Source organism: Hemicordylus capensis, chromosome 5 (assembly GCF_027244095.1).
Source record: "Hemicordylus capensis ecotype Gifberg chromosome 5, rHemCap1.1.pri, whole genome shotgun sequence".
Taxonomy (NCBI): domain Eukaryota; kingdom Metazoa; phylum Chordata; class Lepidosauria; order Squamata; family Cordylidae; genus Hemicordylus; species Hemicordylus capensis.
Genome location: NC_069661.1, coordinates 116465650 through 116471533, shown reverse-complemented (window position 1 = coordinate 116471533; position 5884 = coordinate 116465650). Strand labels below are relative to the sequence as shown.

Here is a 5884-nt window from a genome sequence, read left to right as displayed (position 1 = left end):
CCTGCTTTTTATTACTTACTAACAACATGCCCATCATGGCTTATACAGTACATTTCAAGTCCTGGGAAGGGGCGCAGTGCATCTCAAACATTGCAACACCACACTGTGTGGGAGTCCTGTCAGTGAGGGCTGGGCCTTCCACTGGCAGTGGTAAAGGACAGGTCTTGCCTTCATTGCTGCAGTTAAGTGTAGCATTTTGGTTTTCTCATAGCAATGAATGGCAGCCATTCCCTTATACAGGAGACAGTAACAGCAATAGGACAGCAGCTAAACCCGCCCTTTGACCTTGGTGATCTTAACCATCAAAAATCAAGCCTATCCCTCAACAGCCCCTTCTTGATGTGCAACTGGCTTTTAAAAAAACAACCCCCCCTCCCCAGGAGATGTGTGCTGTGGAACTGAAAAGGATGAGTACTTCACTTTCAAAAAAGCACTCAGCTAAAACAAAGAGGACATGTGCCCAAAATGATGGGGAATGCATCTCACCCAAGGAAGGTGTACCTAACCCCATCATTGCCTACTTGTATGCATGTAGTCAGCAGGCCTCGTGTTGAGTTTTGTTTTAAAAGTAAGGACCTTTTAAATGACTTGTACAGTTATTGCTGTTCTTTTCTGACAGTGGTTGTTGTTGATTCTGTTTGTTAATTATTGGGTTTTTAAAAAAACAAATTTGTTTACAATATACACACCAAGTGATGAGAGCCACCTTGAATTTACCAGAGAGAAACAGAGGGAGAGAAAAATTGTGGCGTCATTACCATGGAAAGAGGCTAGCCTTTTTGTTGTTTGCCACTTTCAGTGTTTAAAGACACTCTTATGCTGGTGTTTAAAGGCATTTTGTAGGCACTCTTATGCTTGACTACAGAAGGAACAGGGGGAGTAATCAGCCTCTAAAGATTAAAAAGAAACATTTAACTATTCAAAGGCAGACAAAATGGCACAGATGCAGAGGATCTGAGTTGTGTCTTTAGGGATGTCATCTGCACATTCTGAGCGCTGGGGAAAATGTATCTTCCCTTGGATAGAAATGTTACCTTGTGGGCAAACATTTGGCTCTTTCACAACAAATGCAAAATTAGCTGGGGTTGAAGCTCAGTGGTAGAGCATCTGCTTTGGATGCAGAAGGTCCCAGGTTCAATCCCTGGCATCTCTAGGTAGGGCTGGGAAAGACTCCTGCCTAAAACCTCAGAGAGCCACTGCCATTCAATGTAAATAGTGAGCTAAATGGACCGATGGTCTGTCTAAAAGGCACCTTCCTATGTTCCAGATGTATTTCAGGTCATCTGCAAAGAACCTGTATCCATGTCTTATACTAGCCTCAGCTTCACAAGCCTTAAACACACATCAGCTGCTACTCCACCCTTCTGGGTTTTTGTCTCTTAGCTTTGTATACAAACATGTGCATTACATTCAGAGTTCTTGGCATTGCTGAGCTGTTGAAGGCTGTTGCCTTGATAATTAGCCCTCACTTTCACTTACATATCAGGACTTCCTTGGATAACTCTGTTTATAACTGCTAGTTGCTCTTAATTCTGGGCACACTACACTCTGCTACACTTACCCTTTCAGTAAAGAAATGCCACAAATTTGCTGTATTATGGCCAAGAATTGTCTTGAACCTTTTTCAAGACAGGGATTCATTAAGCCTACACTGCTGGAAACACTGCACACTTTAATCAACCACAGTTATGTATATAAATTTTGTATGTTTGGGGTAGGATTCACTGCTCAGTTTTGTTTTGTTCAAACTTTGAGGAACTTTTTTCAAAGACAGCAACAAATCCGTCATGGTGGATAAATGAGGGGTGTTTGTAGAGATGTGCCAAAATTAGCCAAAGATAAATTAGGTAATCATCAGTTAATTACCACATCTGCCACCACTTCTGACCGGTGGTATTTTCAATCAGATCTCTATTATTCAAAATGTCTAGAAGAGGGGAGGGGGAATGAACATGCCTTTAAGCACTATCCCTTGTATCCATTTCTGTCTTACATGAGTGTGCCTTTGAAATCATCAGTTGACAGTGCACTTTATTATACTCCCCACCCACATATCTCTGCCATCAGCAGAACTCCTTTTTAATTTTAAATCAGATAACTCATATTAGCATATGGAAACCACTATGAAAGATCCATTTAAAAGCAAATGGAAGCTTTAAACATCAGCTAAGTGGGAAATTGACATTTTACCAATCCTAAAAATAGATAAATATGAGTGTGAATCACCATCAATTCAATTCAGGGTCCACCTCAATGAATGAATTGAACTGAATTGGCATGGCCCCCAATTCATTTCACTGGGTCTGGGGAGAAACAAATTCACTTTGGATCAAAGCTTTGACCCATCCTTCTGCCTTTCTCCTGACCCCTGTAAAGTACCAGGGAGGATCAGGAGAGGCTTTACTTTATTTTTGCTCCTAACAGCAAGGGAGCAGTGGCAGTTGCAACATGAATTCAGTTTTGAAAGGACTTTCAGCATTTTACCCCTTCTCCAGTCTTAGGAAAGCCACAAGATATCTTGGGAAATGTCGTTTTTTAAGAAATCGCAGCAGCCACTGAAAAATCTACATTTCCCAAGATATTCTTCATCTTTTCCAGAATGATGGGGAGAAGAAGAAAATCTGGAAGCCTTTTCAAAGCTAAATATGTTCCTAGTAAGTACTAAACAGGAATCATGGGAGTGGCGAGGAGTGAAAGGTGGGCCAAAACTTCAATGGCTGACTCAGAGCCAAATGGAATTTGCTCCAATTAAACACAAAATCGATATGAGACAAACTGGGTCAAATTGAACCAATTCAATTCTTCCCCAGTCTGACCACTGAATTTTTGCACACCCCTATGGATAAAATTAAGGATGTGTAAAACTCCTTCTGAACAATTTCACCAATCTTGTAAAAACTCTTCTAGCTTCCCATAAAAATTATCAGATATTTTGCTTGAAAATCTCCCAATTTAGTTTTAAATTTTGCTTTAGAGAAGCAAACGTTGTGTGATGGTTGCTTAAGAAATTTTACTCACTTTATCAAAACTCTTGCCTTCCCTCAAAATTCCTCAGACATTTTACATCTGAGGAACTCCCAAATATCCTTCAAATTTCCCTTTAAGTGAAATGTGAACGGGGCCTTCTCTGTTGCTTCCCCCAGACTTTGGAATGCTCTCCCAGTGGTCATTCGCTCCTCAGACTCCATCACAGTTTTTAGAAAGCTTGTTAAATCTTGGCTTTTTATCCAGGTCTTTACATGATGGTTCTATTGCTGCTTCTGTGTGTTTTTATCTGTATACAGTTTTTATGTTTGTATTTTATATATTTTTAATCAGATTTGTTTTCATATTTTTAGCTTAACACTTTTAACTGTCATTTTTATTATATGTTTTTTAACTTTTGCAAGCTGCCTTGGGATTGTTTTTAATGAAAGGTGGTATATAAATTTAACAATAAATAAATAAATAAATAAATAAATAAATAAGAAATGTAAATACAATACTTTTAAAAATTCACTCTGATTTTCAGACTCCCAGCATACATGGAATGATAACATGCTTTCCCTTTTAGTCTATAGACCCAATTCAAATCTACATACACATTTGATTTCTCCTGCAGTAATTATTCAGCAGTTGATACACCTCAGCTGAATGTATAAAATTACTCTACTGAAAATCCCTGTGCTAGAGAAGGCAGGACATAAAAGTTTTCTCTGTGATGTTTGCTCTGGGATATCTCATGTACACATGCAAACGTGATGTTGCCACCATCATGTAATGAGCATACATGTTTGAACCAGCTCTTAAAAAAATGTCAATAAATTCAAATTTGTTTCAATGAAACACATTTTACCAAACTTGGGCAAAGGATGAAGGAAACTGCATCACTGTTGATAATCTGGAGTATTTTTCTGTTGTGCACCTTAGAACATTATACAATAGAATGCACACTATAGTGCAATGTGTTTCCATGGAGCTAGGGTAGAAAAAGTAAAAGGGAAAACCTATCCCTTGTTTCATTTCAAAGACATGTTTTGGATATTGATCCCGCAGCCCATATTGATGTAATTAAAATCTCATTGAGAATTATGAAGTATATTTTCCTGAGTGCACCACATCTTGATCTTTGCCTTTTGCTGAAGTGAAAATGCAGATATACATACAGCCATTCCAGTTTGAAAACAATTGTCTTGTGTGACGTGCACCAAAAGGTTTTGTAGGTAGTAAGCAAGAACTTGGAATTGGGTTTTTTTGATATTGTTGTATTACAGATTATTGGATGCATGTCTACACCCTGGTTTTTAGAGGTTTTGAATATTTTTAACTGGTCAGTTATGGAGGGTTTATCTATCAGTCCCAAGACAAAATGATTTAAAGTGTGTGTTTCAAAATGCAGAAATGCACAGTTTATTTTTCAAACATTTTATTGATACCAGTCTCCTCAAGAGAGATTATTCTAGCAGCAGTAAGTAGTTCACATGATTCTCAAAGTATTTTGCAGTTACAGGTTTACTTAGAAGAAAAGGCTGCACTTTTCTCTTTGGTTTGCCCATTGGCTATCCTTTGCCATATAATATATTATTTTTGTTTCCTACCCAGTCTGCCCACACAGCAACAGCAGTACCATGAATAATTGTTATGAATTGGTTAAATTTCAGAAGATGTGTCCATAAGAAGTAGAAGAATATAAAGTGTTCAAAAGAAATGATAAATCTAGCAGGCAGTAGAATTTAACAGATTCTATAATAAGTAAAAAAAAATTATGGCTTGTGTTTATCCATGGTTTCCCATAAGAAGAGAAATCAAATTAATTCACTGGACAGTGGTGAATGTCACATGAATGATACATCAGGGGTGACATATGCTCTAAACTGATAGGTTCAATTAACAGTGCATATCACACTGATATCTTGTAACTGTCACTTTGCATTACGTTGACATCAAGGATGTTGTGCAGCAAAATCTGGATGCACATTTGTCCAAAAAGGAAAATAGAACTTCTCTAGAAAACACACAAGGGATGGCTGGGGCATTTGTGTCTATCCTGCTCAGAAGTCATTGTGCACTGCACTGGCTTACAAAAACACAGTCAGAGTAGATTTTCCATATCCTATTTCTCCTCACAGGGATGCAGTGAATGCTTAGACTTTACAGAATTGTATGTAATCTTATCTTATTATTGTGTGCAATCCCACCCCACTTATCTGGGTGGGGACAAAGTTTCATTGAGCATAGTTTTGCTTCTAAGTAAATGTGCATAGAACTGCACTGCTTGTCAGCTTAAAAGGGACAAGAAGTATGTCAATTACCTAGTCTGAGTAAAGGTAAGGTAAGGTGTACGGTCAAGTCAGTTTTGACTTCTGGCACCCACAAAGCCCTGTGGCTTTCTGTGGTAGAGTACAGGAGGGGTTTACCATTGCCTCCTCCTGTGCAATGTGAGATTATGCCTTTCAGCAGCTTCCTATATCGCTGCTGCCTGACAGAGCACCAGCAGGGATTCGAACCGGCAACCTTCTGCTTGTTAGTCAAGCACTTCCCCACTGAGTGCAAACACACAAATGCCTCTTGTTCTAGTATGTGCCTTCTGGCTCAGTTCTGCTCTCCTAGCTTCAGACTTGCTGTGTGATCTTGTGCATATTTGCCAGAAGTAAATTCCATTGAATATAGTGGGTTTGACTTCTGAGTAAGTGTGCACAGCATTCAAATTCTGAATCAAATACAGTTTCCAGACCTTGGATTTGCACTAATAAATTATGCAGTAGGATTTGAATTGTATTCCAGGGAATCTGAGGGATACCTTGAAAGCTTCTAAGGGGTTTCCAACCTGACAAGGTCAGAAATGGTGGATGAGCTAATGATGTGAAGAAACCCTCTGAGAACTTTATTTATTTATTTATTCAAT

At 38.6% G+C, this 5884-nt stretch overlaps 1 non-coding gene across 1 annotated transcript; it reads left to right on the top strand.

Moving 5' to 3' along the window:
• Positions 1-1081: 1081 nt before the first annotated feature.
• On the top strand, positions 1082-1153 carry TRNAP-UGG (transfer RNA proline (anticodon UGG)). Its single transcript has one exon. It is a non-coding gene; the product is annotated as a tRNA-Pro (tRNA).
• The last annotated feature ends 4731 nt before the right edge of the window (positions 1154-5884 follow it).